Source organism: Malus sylvestris, chromosome 7 (assembly GCF_916048215.2).
Source record: "Malus sylvestris chromosome 7, drMalSylv7.2, whole genome shotgun sequence".
Lineage (NCBI taxonomy): Eukaryota > Viridiplantae > Streptophyta > Magnoliopsida > Rosales > Rosaceae > Malus > Malus sylvestris.
The window spans coordinates 20,559,464-20,583,324 of record NC_062266.1 but is presented as its reverse complement, the minus strand read 5'-3'; the positions used below and the strand labels follow the sequence as shown (position 1 = coordinate 20,583,324).

The following is a 23,861-nucleotide window of genomic DNA, read 5'->3' as shown; positions in this document are numbered from 1 at the left end:
CCTAAAACTATTGATTGTGTATTCGTTCGATATGCAAACAATAGTGCTGCCTATAGGTTTCTTGTTGTAAAATCTTCAATTTTTGACATACATGTTAATACTATATTAGAATTGGCGGATGCAGAATTCTTTGAGGATATTTTTCCTTATAAAGAAAAGGAATTTGGTTCTAATACAAAAATGGTTCATATTCATAATCATGAAGCCTCTTCTTCTAGTGTCCAAGAAAATGATGTGGAACCAAGAAGAGGAAAAAGAACCAAAGTTTCTAAAAACTTTGGACCAGATTTCATTGCTTACTTGTCTGAGAATGAACCTAGAACTTTTAAACAAGCAATGTCTTCTTCTAAGGCTCCTTTATGGAAGGTAGCAATTAAAAGTGAAATGGAATCCATTATGGAAAATAACACATGGGAATTGGTTGATTCCTCCGGTAGTAAACCAATTGGCCATAAATGGATTTTCAAGAAGAAACTAAAGGCAGATGGAACAATTGATAAGTTCAAGGCACGTTTAGTAGCCAAAGGTTATCACCAAAATGAAGGGTTGGATTATTTCGACACCTATTCTCCAGTTTCTCGCGTAACGCCAATTAGGACGTTAATAGCGATTGTGGTTGTATACAACTTTGATATACATCAAATGGATGTAAAAACAACATTTTCAAATGGAGAACTAGATGAAGAAATATACATGGAACAACCTGAAGGGTTCGTGTTTAAAGGACAAGAAAGCAAAGTGTGCAAATTAGTTAAGTCATTATATGGACTTAAACAAGCACCAAAACAATGGCACGAGAAATTTGATCATACTTTGTTGACACATGGGTTCAAAATAAATGAATCTGATAAATGTGTCTACATTAAGAGTAATGATAAAACTTGCGTTATTGTCTGCTTGTATGTGGATGATATGCTCATAATGGGAAGTGATAAAGATGTAATAAACAAAACAAAGAAAATGTTGAATTCTAGTTTTGACATGAAATACTTAGGTCAAGCCGATGTCATTTTAGGAATTCAAATTAAGAGAAATAGTGAAGGGTATGTCCTTACACAATCTCATTATACTGCAAACCTGCTACAATTCCTTTTGATACTGGATGCAAGTTGGAGAAAAATAAAGGCAATGCCATATCTCAACTTGAATATTCTCAAGTAATTGGAAGTTTAATGTACTTGATGAATTCAACTAGGCCCGACTTAGCTTATGCAGTAAGTAGGCTTAGTAGATATACAAGTAATCCGGCACAAGAGCATTGAGATGCTTTAGTACGAGTGTTACGGTATTTGAAAAATACACTTGACTACATATTACACTACACAAAATATTCACTTGTTGTAAAAGGCTTCAGTGATGCCAATTGGATTTTTGACACTACTGAATCCAAGTCGATAAGTGGATATGTTTTTACCTTAGGAGGTGGAGCAATATCTTGGCAATCCTCTAAACAAAAATGTATAGCTCGTTCCACCATGGAGTCAGAGTTTACAACTTTAGACTTGGCTGGAGACAAAGCCGAGTGGCTCAAACATTTTCTGGAGGATATTCCAGTGTGGCCAAAACCTGTAACTACTATATGTATACATTGTGACAATATGGCCGCACAATCAAGGGCCAAAAGTCATGTATACAATGGAAAGTCGTGACACATTAGGCGTCGGCATAATACTCTTAAGAAGTTGCTTTCCAATGGAACAATATCTATTGATTATGTAAAGTCAAAGGAAAATATAGCTGATCCTTTGACAAAAGGCCTACCAAGAGAGCAAATATTATTTACATCTAGGGGAATGGGTCTCAAGCCAATTCAATGAATCAGACTGGGCGAAAACCTAACCTAGCTGATTAGAGATCCCATGGTCTAGGTTCAATAGGCAAATTGGTTGAGTTTGATTCACAAGTTGAACACACGACTTACCCATTCTTATGATAAAATGTGTGTTGTCTGTTGAGTTTGAGGGGTTATGTTTTATACATTTAATGACATTAATATCTTGCTATCAAGAGGAATATGGTAGACTATTCTTAATTAATGTCACCTATGTAGGAGTAAATAGAGCCGCATTTATGAGAATTGAAATGGCTAAATTCTCTAAAGCTCATACGAAATCCGAGATCTGTTCAGGGCCAAAATGAACACACCCATATGAATTGATGTGTGGCAGACATGATATGTGTGTAGCATATTGTCTTGGTTTACTATTGTGGTGAACAGTTCAAGATCTTTCACATCCATTGCGTCACCAAGTAAACCCGATATGTTTTCACTAGGGTAACTTCAAGTCCAAAAGACACTTCACCCGATGCTTATCATGTCTATTCTCTCTCAGTTTTAGGCAGACTAGTGATACATTTACATTCAAATGTGAGGTGTTATAAGTACATTGGTGGTGTTTGAATGAAACTTCAACTTAAATGTGGGGTATTGCTGGAAATTTTGAGTAGAATTTCATTGTCCCATATTGCTCACCACCACAAAGTCCTCTCACCTTATAAGGCTTTGTCCCTTATAGAAAGTGATTGGAGTGATGAACCTTGGAGAATAAAATTGGGCTCATCCTTAGGGTTAGGTTTTGGGGTGTGCTAATTGATTGATAATTAATATATAATTAATTATCAAAAAATGGGTCTTGGGCCTTGGGGCTCTAATAATTAAATACTTTAATTAATTATTTTAATTAATTTCAAATTTAATTAATTAATTATTTTATTATTATTTTATCAACAGACTCATCCTTTCAGATGAAGTCTGAAGTATGAAAGAAGGCAGAAAGAAAACACCCATCTAAGAAGATGTCTCCGAACAGATGCATCCCTTCACTATACCTATTGCGAATAGGCATAATCATATTATATATACATCCATCTGCATGGCATTTAGAACACATAAAATCTACATTCTTCTTCTACAATCACAAATATCTTTTCTGAGAAAACCACACAGAACCACATAGAAATTCACCAGAAGTCAAGTTTTCCTTAGCCTTTCTTGCCACTTCTTCTTCCTCCCGCTGTCTTCGTATCATTGCCTCAAGCGATTCCATAGCTTCAGTAAGTCCACAGACATTCCTTCATGGTTTATTAGGAGAGACCGCAATATCCATCAGTTCATCTTTTGGATTTTTCTCCCCTCCACTCTACTTACGAGACAATTTTCCCCAAATTCAATTGGTTGAGATCTCCAGTTACAACCTAAAGAACGTCTGTCTCTTCATTGGTCCTTTTTTCCATTGCCCACCCTCCATGAGTCTTAGGTGAATTCGCTCTTCCTCCTGAATAGCCAATTTACGTTGACTTCCCCCTTGTCGAGTTCAAAAAATGTCCTCTCAAATATGTTTCTGCATTAAGGCTCTTATACGCAAACAGCTCCCTATCCATATGGCTCTCTTGCCCCTCTTCGCTGCCTTCTAGGAGCTTTTCCTTACACACCTCGGCGCGTGCCCCAGCAGACCACATATTAAATAGTATCGAGGGAGAAACTCATACTTAAAATCCACCCACACTTGTCCTTCATCCAAAAAGTTAACAAAGGTTCCCTACATTAATGGTTCACGCACATTGAAACGAATTTTCACCCTCAGGAATCATCCAATGGGTAGTCTATTCTAACATAGTTATAAATCTTCCACATCGTCCCCATAATGCCACCAATGGATTGCGCTACCGCCACCGTTATGCTCAATGGAGGAACGTTGTGCATTTGAACCCAGAATATGCCCAACAAGAGTGGGTCACAAGGGTGATTCCCTTTCTTAGAATGATCTGCCACCATATCAAAGTCTTCCTTGTACTTCCATGGTTGTTTAGCCTCCACGACCCGTTGCAAATCCCCTTGCCCAACAAATTGTGCCAAAAACCGTTTATTCCCCAAGTCCTAGATCAATACTCCTTCCCTTCCTCTCCAAAGTGACGTAAATTGGTCAATGAAGGCATCTCGATTTACATCCACATGCATTAGAACCTTTGCTACAAGGCTATTGTGAAACCCTAGCAAAGCGCCTTCAACTTCATTCCTTCCAATTGTGATGCGCCCCCCTTATCTTTGTCTGATAACGTTAGCCTTATGCCAAATCTGCTCCTCAGTTCATCCATGTTAAAGGTTTCCTTTCGCCCTCCCATGAAAGCCCCCCAACCCTAAAACTCTGTGTACTGCCTTGTGTACCAAGCCAACCCTTTGTCGTTCTAGACGTACCCAACTTCCCTTCAGTGTGATGCCCACTAAATCCTAATCAAGGAAGTAATCTAGTCTACATTCTAGGATTGCAAATAATCACAAATAAATTACAAATAAATTACAAATAAATTATAAAATAGTTTCCTATACTAAGTCAAGATATCAGGGATGATATCGTTGACTTCTCAACACCCCCCTGAAGTTGGAGAGTGGATGTTGAGAACTCCCAACTTGTGAATAATCCTTGAGAAAGTTTCCTTCCCCAATGCCTTCGTGAGTACGTCTGCAAGTTAATGTGAAGAAGGGACAATTCTTGTGACAACTGAACCATCTTGTATTTTTTTTCCCAGATGAAATGACAGTCCAGTTCTATATGTTTGGTTTGCTCATGAAAAACCACATTAGCAGAGACATGAAGAGACACTTTATTGTCACAATGAAGCAAGGCCGATCTTTCACAACAAGTTTCAGCCATGGCTCGTTATTCTGTCTTTAAAGATTGTAACCTGTTTTTGCAATATTGTAAACAAATTCAAAAAACTAATATTAGAATTGTAGTCGTTCGATTATATCATTGTACAAAAAATTGCTGACTTGGCTTCAAACGCTCTACTTGGTTATTATTTCAGGGTAATTATATTCCCGACAAGTCGACGCCCAATTTCCGTCGACTTATTGACCACAGTATGCGCAATCACACTTATGATTATGTTCCTGAAATCCCATGAATCAATCCAGAAACATTGATTCTGGCTTTGCTCCATTATACACATTTGATTCCCATATTAGTTTTTTGAATTTGTCCTTCACACATACATAAACAATTGCAGTACTTCTGTAGAAGAACAGAAGGGAGAAAGACGACACGACAACCTGTATGAATATTAGGGGTTACCCAATCAAATCGATCTTGGTGGAGATGCTGATAGAAGTGTAGTTTTTTAATTCTCAAATTATAATATTAGTTTGTTTCATCCTTGACCTTTTCCTAATATTCTAAAATTTTGCACCATATACTAAAATTATGTGTGATTTTTTTTAGCATCATTTTCTTCTACAAATGAAGTGTTTCTGATATTTAAATTCTTACAGAAACATTATCACGGTCGATATAGAATCATCATCAATGACAGAAGCAACAAAGAAGTGGCCACTTCTTTCCACAACAATCACTTTTGCTTTTGCTTCCATTTCTTATTTTGTGTGTGTGTGTGTGTGTGTGTGAAATCTTCAGGTATGCAATTGTTACAGGCGCAAACAAAGGTATAGGATTAGGAGTTGTCAAGCAGTTGGCCTCAAATGGGTTCACTATGGTTTTAACTGCCAGAGATGAGAAAAGGGATCTTGAAGCTGTTGAAAAACCCAAAGACTATGCAGGCGTAGCAGCTGCTCAAGTGATTTTTCATCAACTTGAAGTGGCTAAACCCTGCTACCAATACTCCTTAAAATGCATTTCGGGAAACTCAATGTTTTGGTATGATCAAAGCCCTCATCTGCATAAAAATTTGAATCCCCCACCCACGGTTTAGGTCAAATTAATTAGAACTTTAAAATTGGAGCAATGGTCTCTAGACTTTGATCTAGTTAGAAGTTTGGTCCTTGAATCTAAAGTTTGTAGTTGTTGATTACAAAACTTGTTACAATGTAAAGTAATGATCATTACTCCACATTGTGTCAAGTTCAGGGGATCAATACTCATTACTCATATATTTTTATTTATAAGGACCAATTCTCTAATTTTCTCTAATCAGAATATCGTTAAAACGCAAAAGCGTTCATGTCTTCTGAACCTAACACATTGATTTGAATCTGATTTCGTTTGAAGAGAGAATATATGAACCAAACAAAAGATGAGATTTGAGAGTGAAAAAAAGGAAAAGAACTGATATTTAGACTGAAGAGGTAGAGTAATTGGAATAACTTTCATTTATTTATTTAATTAACCAATTTCTTATTTTTATTTTCAAGAACGTAACAATTTCAATACAAGAATAGTCTCACAAGTACCCAAGATTACTTGAGAAAACTTAGTTGCTCGAATTTGGAGTCAGGTAAAGTGGCATACCTATTGGCCTCAAAGTGAGGTTGTTTTAGGTACATCATGTTAGACCTATAATTGGTTAGTCTTCACCAAGGATCACAAACAACATACACATATATATCTTTAAGGAGTCTGAGTAAAGAACGATGATCATACCTGAGGATACCATGGTATAAGCAGCAAACACAACAACACCAAAAGAGTCTTCTAATCACTGAGGAACCTGATATCAAAACCCTAGTGATAGTTCTAGTAATTGTTTTGACGTAATCTTCCTGTGAGCAAGGACACCTTCTATATAGACTTAAAACCCAATTGCATCCCAACTATTGTGGGATCGTCAAAGCCTAAAAAACCTCCACACTTGTTAGTTGTTAAACCACAACTAATGCACGTATATAGTGTCCTATACAAACAAGGGATTTTATCCTTTAAATGGTTTTGTCATTAATTAATTAATTCCACGTTTGATCGTCCTTATTATGTTTAGTGACAATTCAATAGTGTCCTATCATTCTCCCACTTGAATTATCACTGACCATATCCTTCATCAACATACTGATTCAAATTAATCCCTTAGTGATCACTTTTAGGCAATACAACCATTAATCCCTTTGCATATATGCCATAAATTATTTCAAAGAAATGAACCTTAGAAAATCTTGTACATCAACTCATACAAGCACCCTAAGACCACATTTCCCAAAATAATTTATGCATGATACAAATACCAAAACAAATTTAAATTTTTGTTTCCAAGCTCCCACTAATCAGAGCAGTCCACCATTGTCAAGCTCTTGTTTAGCTTCAATGGAATTCTTATAATACCAAGCTCATTTAGTCTGAATCTTTCATCAATCCACAACATTTCAATATATTGCATACATATATTTGTACATATACACAATAGCTAAAATAAAACCTCAACCATTAACATGGTAAAATTCAAGAGTACATGAGTTCAAGCTTTATTTTTAACAAAAGATGAAATCAAATGAAAGATAGCTCTTACTTCCACACAGTAGCTAAATCAAATGATTCAACCACACCCATGTTTGCAACATGATTCTTGAAAACTCCCACGGCTAGAGGTTTTGTAAAAGGGTCATCTAACATTAGAGTGGTGTCAATGTGTTCTATAGACACCGTTCCTACCTTCACCTTCTCCTTGACTGATTGATACTTGACATCCATTAAATGAGCTGCATAAGATTTCTTGTTATTCTTAAAGAAGAACACATTAGCTTTGTTGTCGCAGTATATTACAAGTGGCTTCACAATTGTGTCAACTATCCTAATTTTTGAAATAAGATTCTTCAACATCATGGTTTGTTGGGTTGCTTCAAAACATGAAATATACTTTGCTTACATTGTGGAAGTAGCCAAAGTCTTCTACTTTGCACTTCTCCAAGATATAGCAGCTCCAACCATTAGAAAAACATACCCACTCGTTGATCTTCGATCATCCTCACATCCCGCAAAGTCTGAGTCATAGTGACCAATCACCTCTAACCTTTCAGTCCTACCATATACTAACATGTAGGATTTGGTCCTTTGCAGGTATTGAATAACCTACTTGGCAGCAGTCCAATGATATTCACCTGGGTTTGCTTGGAATCTCCCAAGCACACTAACTACAAAAGTTAAATCCAACCTCGTACAAACTTGGGCATACATTAAACTTCCAACAAGTGAAGCATAGGGTCTGTGAGACATGCTTTGCTTTTCAACATCATTTTGAGGACATTGAGACTTGTTAAACTTGTTTCCTTTGCTCACTGGGGCTTTACCTTTTGCATAACTCTCCATATTATATCTTTTCAGGACCTTTTCTATATAAGATTTATGCGAGAGCCCTAGTAAACACCTTTTCATGTCCCTGATTATTTCTATTCCAAGCACGAAAGCAGCATCACCCATGTCCTTTATTTCGAAAGTATTTGACAACAGCCTTTTGGTTTCTATCAAGAAGTTTAGGTCATTACTTGTAATAAAATATCATCGATGTACAAGACAAGGAAAATAAACTTGGAAGCACACACCTTGAGATACAAACAGTCTAGGGTTTAGGGTGTAGAGCTTGCCCTCTTCAACGAAACCAGGTGGATGTACCATGTGAATATTTTCATCGAGAACTCCATTAAGGAACCCTGTTTTAATGTCCATTTGGTGAAGCTCAAGATCAAAATGTGCAACTAGGGCAAGAATGACTCGGAGTGAGTTTTTTTTATGAAACTTGGGAGAATGTGTCCGAGTAATCCAAACCCTCATTTTGTGTGTAACCCTTTGCAATAAGCCTCGCTTTATACCTTTCAACTGCCCCAATAGAGTTCCTTTTTGTCTTGAAACCCCATTTGCATCCTGTGGGTTTTATAGATTCGTCTATTTCCACCCATTCCCAAACTTCATCGAATCCATTTCGTCCTTCATTCCAGCCTTCCAGTCATTAGATTTATCACAATTAATTGCTTGGTTGTACGTGATTGCATCATTGTCAATTCCTTCCTCATGCTCAACCTCTCCCACATATACTAAATAGTCATTCGAGAATGGAGACCTCATATGTCTTTGTGACTGCCTCATTTGCATTGGAACTTGTTGCGTGGTGGTTTGTTGAGTATTTTCTTGCATTTCTAATATTTGTGGTTGCACGTCTTCCAATTCATGTTGATCCATACAATCAGTTTGACTTAGAATTCCCACATCTCCAAAATTAATTGTGTCAGCATGCATTGGAATTTCTTTGAAGGATGACAAACCAATTAAATCCTCTTCTTCAAAAACCACTTCCTTCAAACCTTCATTGCTAGATTGTTGATCTTCAATGAACCTAGCATTATTAGTTTCAAAAATCCTTGTGGATAAACTTAGTGAGAAGAATATGTACCCCTTTGATTTTTATGGAAACCTAATGAAATGGCAAGCCACCGTTTTTGGGACAAGCATTCTTTCTGTTGGATTGTACATCTTTGTCTTTGCCTTTGCAAAACAGCCCCACACGTAAAGATGGTTGAGGCTTGGCTTCCTTGATATCCACAACTCAAAAGGAGTTTTATTCACTAATTTGCTCGGTACACGGTTTGAAATATAGTTTGACATTTTAAGTGCTTCTCCCCACAAGAACATTGGAATATTGGTCTTGCTCATCATGCATCTTACCATTTCCTTCAAAGTTCTGTTTCTTCTATCGACCACACGGTTTTGTTGTGGTGTGCTGGGAGTAGTGTACTGAGGTTGAATGCCATTTTCCTCCAAGTATCTTGCCATTGGACCCTTTTGTTGCCCTTTCCCAGTGTACCTACCATAATACTCTCCCCCCCCCCCCCATCTGACCTCAAAATTTTAATTGATGTTTCTAGTTGTTTTTCTATCTCATTTTGATAAGTTTTAAAACAACTAGCCACTTCATTTTTCTCGGATATTAAGTAAACATAAGCATGCCAAGAAAAATCATCAATAAAAGTTACAAAATAGACATTTTTGCAAATAGTTTTAGTGGTGAAAGGACCACAAACATCTGAATGAATTATTTCCAAGAGTTTTTTACTCCTTGTTGATCCAATTTTCTTTGTGTTTGTTAATTTCCCCTTCCAACAATCAACATAGTTTTGTAGGTCATCAAAGTTCTAATCTCATTTTACTTATGTGTCCGAGCCTCCTATGCCAAAGCATAGAGGACTTTTCATTAACCAATGATCTTTTACTTTAAGAATTGACGACATTTGTAGGCAATTTGCAATTGAAACAACATCACAATGTAATCTCCATAAATCATTTTCCAATAAACAAATACCAAGTAAAAGGTTGAGATTACATTTCTTGAAAATCCTTATACTTTTATTGTGGCCAATAAAAGCGTAACCAGTTTGTACAAGCTTGGAAGTTGAAATTAAACTTCTAGTTAAACTAGGAACATAAACAACATCTAACAATTCTAATTCGAAACTAGTTGACAACTTGAGCTTTAGAGTGCCTATCACCTCCACAGCCACCTTATTTCCATTTCCTATGTGGACTTCAAAGACTTCATTTCTTGCAAATTCCCTTCTTGTGAATCTCTGCAATGAATTGGTAACATGCATCGAACGACATGTCAAACCATGAAGAATTTGGAGGGACTTCAACAAGATTGATATTAACACAAACAAAAACGTTTTCAGTTTTATTACCTGTTTGATTTCCCCACTTCTTATGTTTTGGATAGTCCCTTTTTCCATATTCACCCTAAAACCTTGAGCTCCTTCGGAAAAGAGAGTATCATTTCCAGCACAGTGAGAAAAGTTAAAAGGTTTGTTTGGCTTACCAAAAATCACATTATGCTTATTTCCTTTGTTTGTGCTCACCACATTAACAGCCTCTTGTTTTCCTCATTTCATCCTTGCCTCCTCTTGGACACAGATTGAAATTAAATCATTCAAACTCTAGTTTTCTTTTTTAGCATTGTAGGATATCTTCAACTGCTCATAACTCTCATGAAGAGAGTTAAGAGCCATATGAACCACAAAAGAGTCATCAATAGGCACTTCATGATCAATGCGCTTTGCCGCTGCCTCCACCATTTTTAGTATGTGCTCCTTAACTGTGTGACTTTCATCAAATTTCATAGTTAGGGTTGTCATGTGGTTACCTATCTCTCCTTTCTTAGAGACCTTGAACTTTGCCTAAATGCCTTCAAGGAAATTATTTGCTTTGTCACTCGCAAGCAATCCCCCTCTCATAGTTTCCCCAATTGATCTTTTTATCACAAGTAACGCCATGTGATTAGCTATTTCCCATTTTTCAAATTTCAACCTTTGAGCAGCTGTGCTAGTTGCATCCAGTGGTGATGGTTTATCTTCTCTAAATGCCAAACCGTAGTTCATTAGTCCCAAAATAATCTCTACATCTTATCGCCATTTTTTGTAATTTCCTCCATTGACCAGCTCGATAGAGTAAAAATTTAGGGACATGGGATTCACTGAGGATGCCACTACAAATTGTTAGTGAAACAAATAATGAAAACAGCATGCAGTACAAGGTAGCACCCTTGGGCAAGATACACTTTACTGCAAGTTTCATTAACATAGCTACTTAATTTAATATTAAACACCTTCATAACTCAGGTCTTTGGACAAGAATTATATCAATTTAATATCAAAATAACCATTATTCCCTAAGTCACTAATCAAACCATTCATATTAGACCTGGCATTCATATCGTGTTTTCCGTGTTCGCGTCGTTTTCGTGTCATACTCAATATCTTAACGGGTCGTGTCGTGTAACACCCGTTAAAATAAATAGGTAAAATAACCCGACCTGAAATCGACCTGATAACATTAACAAGTAATATGACCTGACCCGTACCTGTTAAGGAAAATATATTTTAAACCAATAAATAATCAAATAAAAAACATAATACTAAACAAGTATATACATACCATATTATCACATCCAAAACATAAAAACGCATTTTGCTTTTAAGTATATTTTCACTTACTTAAAGTCTTTAATAGTTTTTTAATTAATGTAGAAGTGTAAAAAAATGTAGAAAAAATATAGAAAAAATAGATAAATGCTCATAATGACAAGCTTTACAACTTTCATGAAGAGCGTAACTTCGAAATTCGTCACTATAATCATATAAATCATAGATCAAAATTTAACCGTTGATTGTTGTTTCCCTCAAATGAAAAACATTATTCATGAAGGTTTGGAGGATTTTAAAAATCTAAACGATAATGTAAGTGTAACCATTATCTACTCTTGGAGGAATAATGATGAATCACGAGTGTTTATATATTCTTTCACATTTTTCATACTTATATGTATGTCTTCTTAGTTCTTGCCTATACAAATACTATATTAATTTATTTTAATTTTGGACAACATTGTGTTAAGTAAAATTTATCCTAGTAATGATAATAAGGAACTCTCATAATAAAAATAAATAATGACTAAAACTTTTTTTTAAAACTTATATAGAATAATAATACAAAACTATATATTTAATATAGAATATATTGTATATATTAATATGGCTATTGTATTTTATAATAAATCTTTTAGTAATTAAACTTTAAAATTATCAAAATAAATTTTTTCTTAACAGGTCGAAACGGGTTACCCACGTGTATACCCGTTAAGAACCCATTATTAACAGGTCACCCGATAATAACCCGATAAGTTATCGTGTTGGCCCGAAACCCGTTATTTTCGTGTCGTTTTCGTGTCGTGTCAGAAACTACCGGATCTAATTCATATACTCCCTTTTTGAAGAGGGCAATATGTATGTTATGATAAAGGGAGTTTTAACGAAACACTCACGGTATTGTTCACTTTTAACGAAAAATCACACTTTTACCTTTCCCTGGTACTATTCCCTACACCTTTATTTATTCTTTTTCATTAAAACTAAAGTTTTTTTGGACTTTTCGTTAGTTTTCCTTATGATTAAATGAATTACAATATCTTGCGACCTAATTCATGCAACAATACTTGACAAAATCCCATTTTGATGTGATCTTCTAAACAATTGTGCATTGGTGCAAAATCTTGTTTGCTTAAAATTCTTCAACTTTGTTCTGCAAGTACTGAGGGTTATATGTGATATGTTTAAACTAAAATAGTTCTGAATCCAAGTAGACTAACCTTACTCTGATACCAAATGTTAGACCATTCCAGATTGACCTATAATTGGTTAGTCTTCACCAAGGATCACAAACAACATACACACACACACACACACACACACACATATATATATATATATATATATATATCTTTGAGGAGTCTGAGTAAAGAACGATGATCCTACCTGAGGATGCCATGGTATAATCAGCAAAGACAGCAACACCAAGAGAGTCTTCTACTCACTGAGGAATTTGATATCAAGACCCTAGTGATAGTTCTAGTAATTGTTTCAACGTAATCTTCCTGTGAGCAGGGACACCTCCTATATAGACTTATAACCCAATTGCATCCTAACTATTGTGGGATCGTCAAAGCCTAAAAAACCTTCACACTTGTTAGTCGTTAAACCACAACTAATGCACGTATTTAGTGTCCTACAAACAAAGAATTTTATCCTTTAAATGATTTTGTCATTAATTAATTAATTCCACGTTTGATCGTCCTTATTATGCTCTGTGACAATTCAATAGAGTCCCAACACATCAAAGTATCCACCAACTTTGCTTTCATTTGCATTCTCCAATTTCTTTTTCTTTTTTTTTTTCTGTGTGGCTGAAACAAAACAAATATTAAAGTATATAGTTGGGCTCTGCACTCGTCAACAATGCTGGGATTCTTGGAGCCATGGTAGATGCTGGCTATTTTAAAGGTGCGGTAAGCCTTTCACATGACTTCTCACAGGGCGCAAATGATATTTTTAATGCCGTTCCAGAATTTATTCATTAGTGCTCGGATGCTTCCCGGATATAATCTAGAGTAACTTTGAAGCTTTCCTCCAAGCTGCTACCTTCCCGTTTCACTTTTTGCATCAAATAAATTTTCTGCACTGTTCTTAAATTTTGATGGCCTTTAAGTTCTATTTTCCCTCCTCTACCCTAAAAAGATTTTTCACTGTGGTAGTGCCATGACTGATGTGCATGTCAAACTGTAACATGTTCTTGTTTATGTGGCTGCGCTGCAGAAAGAAGGTAAAGCCAATTGTAATAAAACAATGACTCAAACTTATGAGTTAGCAGAAGAGTGCTTGCAAACAGACTATTATGGGGCTAAAAGAACAGCTGAAGCACTTATTCCTCTCCTCCAGTTATCTAATTCGCCAAGAATTGTTAATATTTCATCTTCCATGGGAAAGATAAGCTTAATACCAATTGATTGGGCGAAAGAAGTTTTCAGTGATGCCAAGAGCCTAACAGAAGAAAGAATAGACGAGGTATTGGAGAGTTCCGGAAAGACTTTAAGGAGGGCTCACTTGAAAGCAAAGGATGGCCTTGTCTTCACTCTGCCTATACAGTTTCAAAAGCGACAATGAATGCATATACAAGGGTTCTAGCGAACAAGTACCCCAATTTTCGTGTCAACTGTCTCTGCCCTGGATTTGTCAAAACAGATATAAACTTCAAACTCGGCATCTTTTCTGTCGAAGATGTTGCTGCAAGGGTTATGAAGTTTGTATTGCTGCCCAAGGATGGCCTTTCGGGCCTTTTTTTTTTTCAGTCTAAAGTGACAGATTTTTTATTTAAGATTACCTTTTTTTTTTTTTTTAATAAGAATGACAACTTTCATTCCAAAAAAAAAAAAAAAAAAAAAAAAACCTATACGCCCCAAAAAGGACCGGGTAACAACAACAGGAAAGTAAAAGGCTCAAGTAAAATGAGAGCAGCAACCCAAGATACAATGGAAGGCCCACACAAGCTTAGGCTTGAAGGCAACAGAAAACAGGCAATAAAAAACCCTAATTTCCAGTAGCAAAGACCACATTGCTGCTGTCGTCACATCCTCGGAGGAAGCCAAACTTCAAACTGAGAAAGTAGACACCAGATCCAAGTTTCCTTCACAAACTCCTGCAAAAATATACAAACAAAGTAACATATGAGAAGAAGGTGAGGCTAGGGGTATGTAACATACCCAACACTCAGCCTCGATGGAGATCCGACATGTTGGTTGGGGGAGGGGAAGTGAGGGGGGAAGTGGATCTGATATCCAATTTTTTATCAGAGCCAACCGATCCAAGCACATGGTGGGATGGGGATGAAGTATCACAACTAGGCAGGAGGGAGGAAAGGAAATAAAAGACAGAAAAGCAGTAAAAACAGGCGAAAAAACATCGGATAAGAGGCAAGAAGCCCCGGATAGTTGAGACTCGTCTCAAGGAAAACTGAGATTAAACTCAGGGGAGAATCGATAATTAAAAGGGAAAGGAGAAAACTGGAAAAGATGAAGAAAAAGAAGGAGGGACGTAGGAAGAGGGAGGAGCAGAGGAGATGAGGGGGAAGGAAAATAGGGAAAGTGCAAAGAAATGAGAACCTGAGAAAACTCAGGAGGAAATAGAGAAGAGGGAGGAAAAGAAGAAAAGAATGAAGAATGGAGGGAACAAATGAGGATGCCTCTGGCACCCAAGCCAAAGGCTAGGGCCGACGGCGAAATTGCTGAGTCTTTCACAAAGAGAAGTTTAGAGAGAGGAGATGAGATACTTTTTTTTTTCTAAGTTAAAATTATTGAAGATTATCTATATATGCAAATGTATGTGATTTAGGAGTTGTCTTCAAATATGAACGCCTATCTAACTTTTGTTTTAGGTGTGAAAAGTTAGGGCATCTGGATCAGTACTATGCTTACAAGGTCAGGAACCTCAACAATGAATTCCCTTACACTACTAATAAGATTAGCCAATAAGTTAAAGTGCATAAATTCTAGGCCTTCAATCCTTATGCAAGCAGCAGCAGTGGCCGCCCCTCTAAGAGGTGGAATGGATCGAACTCCAGCGCGGTTTACCCAATGTCGTGGATACCAACCTCGATTAGGCCTCAAAGTTCCCATGCAGTTGCGACGTCAATGACCTCTACCATGCATACTGGTGGGCCATCCTTGAAGCTCCAACTTTCCACTAATGTTAACACCCCCTCTGTTACACCACAAAATATCTTTGCCTTTGATTACCTTCAGAGAAATTTCCCCACCATTAATTCTAGGACTTATTCCTTTTGACCTTATGACCCCACCTCCTATCAAACACCTCAATAGTCTTCAAATATCCCAGCCTTGTCGGCTACTGACCCATCACCATCACATATCATACCTCACCATATCACTCTTTCAACAAACTTCCCTCATCCTCTCACCCAAAAGGTGGAAACAAACCTGCTATCTCAACTACCTTTTTCTCCAATGAGGCTATGGAAACCCTTACTGATATCTTGGGAATTTCCAAAAATAATTCCAACACCTAAGTTATCTGAACACCAACTACCCATTCAGCCTCATCTAGTACTTTGTCGCCTCATTCTTCGGCTTCCCAAGTGATGTCATTTGCAGCATACATCCAGTATAGTACGGGAGGCATTCTGTTGTCCTCCCCCCTAGCAAAAACTCTACTAAAAAGACCTTTGGATTTCTCTATCCCCAACATTATCACACAAAAAAAAAGAACCCAAACTCCAACTGTTTTGGTTATGATGGTTAGTTTAGAATCCTGTAAGGCAACTACTCAAAAGAATTGCCCCGTGACTCATGCTACCCATCAGAACATTCGTCTTACCCGTAGGCCTTATGTTAGTCATCAAGTTAGCCTCTCTCCTTTGGCGGCTATCTGGGTTGCACAGCCGAAAGATGTGGCGGTGGACTCAACTTACCTAGTTCTGATTCTACCCTAGCAAAAAATGATAAAGGTAAAGCTCCGGTGGTTGTGGAGGACCTTGATAACCTTTAGGGTGGTGGTGGCTGGCCCGACGTAGCCACGGGTCCAAAATAATCTACCTTGCTTGGAACTGTTAAAGGATTGGAAAAGACTTGACAGTTGATACTCTTAGAGAGCAATTAAAAATAAATAAGCCATTGGTTGTATTTTTATCTGAAACTAAATGTAAAGATGGGGGTATTGTGCGCATTGGTCGCTCCCTAGGTTTCAACAATTGCTATTTTGTGTCATCTTCTAGAAGATCAAGTGGTTTATGTCTTTGGTGGAAAGACCATATTTCCTTTCAAATCATGTTTGCCTCTGTTTTTATTTTGGATACCATCGTGTAGGATTCTGTTGTTGACTCTACCATCCATGTTTATTGGTTTTACGGTCCCCTTCATAACCACCAAAAATGGCAATTTTGGGAGACTAACTGCTTGTCTCTTTCTGTGAGGGGTTGGCCTTGGATATGCATTAAGGACTTCAATGAACTCTTATGACCACATGAAAAATCCGGTGGTAAGGAGTGGGAGCCAAATCGTCAATGTTATCTCAAGAATTTCATTCAAACAAAAGCTTTGGTGTATATTGGCTGTTTGGGCCCTAAGTTCACTTGGGAAAATGACTGGGAGGAGTTGGGTAGAATTGAAGAAAGATTGGACTGTGTTCTTGTTAAGACTCTTGGCTGGAGACTTGGTAGGCAGCGACTCACTATCACGACCCTTTTATCGGGTCCAACCATCGTCCTTTGATTCTTCATTTTCCTCATGCTTTAAGTACTAACCCTAGGCCATTTTGTTTGGAATTATCATAGGATCAGGATCCCGAGTTCCCATCTGTGGATGGTTCATACTTTTCATCTTGGTTATCTAATATTGCTAATTGTAAGGAAAAAATTGGAGCTTGGAGTAAAAAAATTCATAAATAATCGCTGAACAATTTACCGATTGCTGTCTAAGCTTAAGGCTAATGAACACCAAGTTATTCCGTCAATAAGAAAAGAAGTGGTTTAGTCTATTACTTGCTTGCTGGCAAATGCCTGGATGAGGGAAGGACTATATTGGCTCCAACACTCGAGAATCTCTTGGCTTAAGGATGGAGATAGAAATACATCTTTTTTTCACGGAACTACCATTCAAACGTGAACAACAGAATAGGATATTGAACCTCAAAGCTGAGGAGGAAATTTGGCTTATTGGGATATAGAGATTTGGAACCATATTGATGGTTTCATCAAAAATTTGTTCACATTAGTGGGCCTTCGAGCCTTTGACGCGATTTTTGCTGATCTTACCTCTATTGTCTCCGACGTTATCAACTGTGAGTTGCTCCAACCCTTCACTCTGGAAGATATTAAAGTTGCGGTTCATAAGTTAGGTGGTTTGAAAGTTTTTGTCCCGAATGGCTTTCATTGTATGTTCTACTAATGCTGTTGGGTTACTATCAATTGTCTCATGGCGAGCGTGGTTTCTAAATTTTCTAGCCAAGGCAAGTTCCCACATATGTTGAATTCCACCAATCTGGTTATGATTCCAAAAGTTCCCAATCCGGAACATAACTCTCAATTCTGGACGATTAGTTTGTGCAATTTCTCCTATAAAGTGCTTTCCAAGCTTTTGGCAATTTTTTTAAAAGTGCATATTCCTAGCCTTATCTCTCATCACCAGTGTTCTTTCATTCCAAGTCGTCAAATTCAAGATAATATTTTTGTGGCCTTTGAGGCTTTCCACTATCATAAAAATAAGAAAACAAAGCATGTGTTTGAACTGGGAATGAAAGTGGATATGAAGAAAGCCTATGACCGAGTGGAATGGGACTTTCTTGAGGCAGTACTTATCCGTCTTGGTTTCCATCCTCAGTGGATTTCCTTGGTTATGAATTGTGTTAAGACAATCTCTTTTTCTGTCTCCTTTAATGGGAAAGCGAGTGACTCATTTTTTCCCTTCTCGAGATCTTTGGCTGGGAGATCCACTGTCTTCATATCTATTTTTGTTTGTTACAAAAGCTCTATATGCTTTAATTGCCAATCATTGTATGAACAAATTGTTCCCAGGTATTCTTCTGGGCTCTTCCTATCCTACACTGTCACATTTATTTTTTGGCGACGACTCCCTTTTCTTTATTAACGCGGATCCTGATAACTGTCGGGCTTTGAGGGACATTCTTGACATTTACTGCATCGCCTTGGGACAAGCCATCAACCAACAGAAGTCTTCGATTGTCTTCTCTGCCAACTCCATTTGCATATCATTGATGAGGCATGCAGTTTCTTCAACATGCCACCTTCTCTAGATCCTGGTAAATATCTTGGTCTCCCAACTATCTAGGGTTGGTCTAAGAATGAGGCTCTAGGGTTTGTAAAGGACAGGATAATTCAAACAATTCAAAGCTGGAAACACGCATCCATTTCTCTATCGGGCCGTGAGGTATTGATCAAAGCGGTGGTAATGGCTATTCTCAATTACCCGATGAACTGCTTCATTTTTTCAGTCACTTTCTACCAGGAAATTGACTCTGATTGCTCGATTTTAGTGTGATCAGAAAGACAAGGAGAATAAAATCCATTGGCGTAATTGGACAGCGGTCTCCACTTCTAAATCTTCGGGGGGTCTTGGTTTCAGAAGTTTGCATGATTTCAATGTTGCTCTGCTGTCCAAGCAATACTGGCAGATCATTAACAACCCCACTGCTTTCTGGGCCCGCATCCTTTGTGGTCGATATTTTCCTCGTGGGCTTGGAGTAGTTTGTTTCACGGTAGAGATTTAATTATTCGAGGTGGCCGCTGGCAAGTTGGTAATGGGATGGTTGTTAATATTTGGCAAGATAAATGGCTCACTTCTGTGGGAGATGGTCTTCTTCATCCTCCATACCTGATTCCCTCCACTGCCCCTTCTATTGTTCAAGACATTATTAATCTCACCACGAGAGACTGGAATTTAGCTCATATTCGTTCATTTATTTTGACTGAGGAGTGCTGCGATTGAATGTACATTGTTGGGAGATCTTTCTTCATCTGATCGCCTTATTTGGCCTTGGTTGGAATCTAAGGAGTATTCGATTAAGTATGGATATGCCTTTGGACATTCTAAGTGCACCAGTTTTCTAGGTTTGCAGGATAAGGCTCATCAATCACACTACATTCAACCTACTTTTGGAAGCTTATTTAGGGCCTCTGTGTCCTGCCTAAGATCAAATTCTTTTTATGGAGAATTGCTAACAATTGCCTTCCAACGATGTCGAAATTGTTCCAACACTGTGCCCAAGATAACCCTTTGTGTCCGTTTTGTTTGGATACGTTGGAGACTGCGGAGCATTGTATCCTTATTTGTCCTTAGACCAAGGTGGTCTGGTTCGGGTCCCCTCTTGGCTTCATGGTCAATGTTTAAGTTATTTCCTCTTTTGATCGCTAGTTCATGAAGTTATCTTATCTCTTCCATGATGCCAATATTGATCGAGATCGATTCTATTCCTTGGTTGCTTTCTTTTGTTGGGAAATTTGGAAGGCTAGATGTCAGGCTAGCTTTAATGGAATCATCTCATCCTCGGCTATTACTATACACAAGGCATGTTCGGGGATGGAGGAATTTTGGTCTGCTGATCCTATTATGCCTTCCCGGGCTTCTCCGGCCATGGCCGCTTCTACCACCTAGACTCCTCCCCTCATCTCTATGTTGAAAATCAATTGTGATGCCTCCTGGACCAAGCAGTCAGGTTCGATAGGTTTTGGAGTTGTTATTAGGGATACTTTTAGTTCGTTGGTGACTGGGAATTGTAAGACTGGCACATCTTCTTCTACTCTTCAAGCGGAGGCTAAAGTTACTGTCATGTCTATTTAGAAGGCTATCCAAAATAATATCACTAATGTTCTTTTTGAATTTGATTATGCCTCTCTGGTAGCTAGCATTAACGGGGATAAAAAGAAAGCCAATTGGTATGTTTTCCCCCTTCTCCACCAAATTTGTAATCTTTATCACCGTTTTTCATCCTTTAAGTGGTGCTGGGTTCCTTGCCAAGCAAATTATGCAGCCGATTGGGTTGCCTCGCATTGTAAAAGAGAGATGTATCTGGAAATCTGGGTTACCAGGCCCCCATTCGCTCTAGTCCATATCTTGTCCATTGATGGCTTACCTTGCCTTCACCAACGTTTTCTTTGGTTCCTGGCCTTTGGGTGGTGACCCGAGCCGTGCTCTTGGTCCTCCTTATCCACCTTTGGGTTCACTACCCCTTTAGGTCTTTACTTGCCAAGGGCAGAGCCACCCACAAGGCTATGGTGGGCTGTAGCCCAGGGAGGTTTTTTTGTAAGTGTAGTGTTATCTATACACTTATTTTATTTCTCACACATCCCTTTCAGTTTTCGACCTTCGGATTGAATGAATTGACGAAGATCAATGACAAAAAATTAATAAAGGTGTGTGAATAGCACTATCCTTTTTCAAACTCATGCTTTAATGACTTGTGTTAATGCATGTAGCCTATATAGCACAATCAATTTGAATATAGGTTATTATTTCATGTATATTTAGCAGAGGATAGGTAATAAATAATACCTTTTATGCTAAAAATAATAAATTAGTTCTATCTTCCCTCCCCCTTCTATCCTATTTGTTAAAGTAAAGAAAAAGACCATTTATCATATGCGATTTAGCATCCATACTTCTTTCTCAAGAAAAGAAAAAGAACTTTCTTTTAGTTCACAATTAAATATCTATCTCTGCAATTCCTCGCTTTTCGTTGCGATTTTCCAATGAATGTAACCTTTGATACTTTCTTAATCGCTTTATTTACTTATTTTTTATTTATTTAGGTTAATTATTTATATGGTCCTTGAAGTTGTTGGTTAGGGTTATGATTTCAAGAATTGTTTATATTCTATTGTTGTTCTTCTATATTGATTATTTAAGATTTTATATATGAAAAAAATAAGCATATGATTTTATGGTACTAATTTTAGCTATCCCACCCAAGAAAAAAATCCTAACTCTGCTATTGTTACTTGCTGCTGCGATCCCCAAGTTTGTTGGGGTCCCGTATCTTATGTATCCGTTGCTCCTATTTTTATCAATGACATCTCTCATTAAAAATAAATAAATAAATAAATTTAAAAAAAAAAACTGGGTAGCCGTTTGAACCTTTATTAAATAAATTTGGAGCAGTAACCTCTTACGTTGTAGCGACCTTGGAAGGGGCTGGTGGTTTTGTTTTAGCACAATAATAGTTTGTTTGCAAGCATTCTTCTGCTAACTCTTAAGTTTGAGTCATTGCTTTATAGGTGCATTTTTGCGCACTAATATTAATTTGGTGTATGTTTACCATACATCTTGTTGACTGTCATATGACCATCTTCTAACCCTAGTAAACTTCCTAAACAAATGAGTGATGCTAGTGAGATTAAATTTGAAGGTAAAGTTTTAGAAACTAAGGAACATGGAAGTTGTTGATTGGTTTATTACCTAAGCATTGATAAACGTGTTCATTTCTATTGGTGACATATTATTTAGTTTGCAAACTTCTCCCTAACATTATCGTAATAAAATATATTATTTCAATTTTTAAAGCCACTGTGGCTCCCGCCACTAACACAACGAAAATTTTAATTAGCACACTTAAAAGTCAAGAAGCAACAGGTAGGGTAAATTTGCACACCTACCTCAACAAGCTTAGTAATTGTGAGTACCTTGACCATTCGCAGTATCCTCACTTCCATGCAGAGGCTGCAATAATTGTGGCAAAAAAGCTATGGTTTCTTCAGAGATTTGACTAACCTCATCTTGGTAATTTGATAGACCATCAATGTCTCCAGGATCTTCAAAAGCAAAGTCACTCATGCATGCACCCTCACCACCTTCTTCTCCTTCAATGAATCTCGCATTGTTGGTTTCAAAAACCCTAGTTTGCAAATTCGGAGCATAGAATTTGCAACCTTTTGATTTCTCAGGGAAACCAATAAAGTGGCAACTGACATTTCTAGGATCAAGCTTTTTCTCATGAGGATTAAACATTCTTGCTTCTGCCTTTCAACCCCATACGTGCATGTGATTCAAACTGAGCTTTCTCGACGTCCATAACTCATATGGAGTTTTGTTGACAGACTTGCTTGGGACACGGTTCAATATATAATTTGTCATTTTCATAGCTTCTCCCCAAAGGAAATGAGGAAGGATTGAACGAATCATCATGCTTCTCATCATCCCTTTCAACATCATATTCCACCTCTCCGCAACACTATTTTGTTCTAGAGTTCCAGGCATGGTATACTAAGCTTGAATCCCACACTCTTCAAGATACATAGCCTATGGTCCCTTTTGTTGCCCAGCCTCTGTGAACCTGCCAAAATATTCCCATCTCCTATCCGATCTCAAAACCTTAATTGTAGAGTCCAATTGGTTCTCAACTTGTTTTTTAAAGATTTTAAAACAATTTGGAACTTGTGATTTTTCTGAAATTAAGAAAATATATCCATATATCGAAAAGTCGTTGATGAAAGTAACAAAAAACATATTTCCACATATTGTTTTAGTTGGAAAGGGGCCACAGACATATGAATGGATTATTTCGAGTAGTTTTTTTACTCCTAGTGGCATTTTTCTTCTTGCTCTTTGTTAATTATCCTTTGTAGCAATCCACACAATCATGCAAATCGGTGAAATCAAAACTTGGTAAAATGTTTTCACTAATTAGTCGTTGCATTCTCCTTTTTGAAATGTGACCTAACCTCCTATGCCAAAGCTTGGAGGAAAGATCGTTGGATAAAGGCCCTTTAATTTGCAGTGAAGAGTCAAGGGAATAACAATTTAAATTATTCACAATAGTACAATTTAATTTCCAAAGATCATTGTCTAGAAGACATACACCAAGAAAATGACTTAAATTATTCTTCATAAAGATCCTAATGCTTTCATCATCACCAACAAAGGCAAAACCGTCTTTTACAAGTTTTGAAGCAGAAACTAAAGACCTAGTTAAGGAAGGAACACAAAGGACATTTGATACAAACTAATAAGAACCAATGAAAGCTTAGTTATACATTCAAACCAAAAGTCTGCCACTTCAATGAATCGTATTATGTGTAGAGTGTGAAAAATATTACTCCATGACTCTGACTTCAAAAACACCATACTCAAATGCCAAAGATAGAATTCACTTCAACTCTAATTCTATCAGATTGTCACTCAAATTTTCACTTAGATCCTAAGGTTTAGTCTCCCATCAAACATATGTGAGTAAAGTTACGTAAAGGGAATCAAAATTCTCACATATGAAATATGAAATAAAAGCACATTTTCTAAACAGATCTCAT

The 23,861-nt window shown here is 37.2% G+C and overlaps 1 pseudogene; it reads left to right on the top strand.

Annotated features, from left to right (window-relative positions):
* Positions 1 to 5,303: 5,303 nt before the first annotated feature.
* LOC126630163 ((+)-neomenthol dehydrogenase-like) lies at positions 5,304 to 14,634 on the top strand (annotated as a pseudogene).
* The last annotated feature ends 9,227 nt before the right edge of the window (positions 14,635 to 23,861 follow it).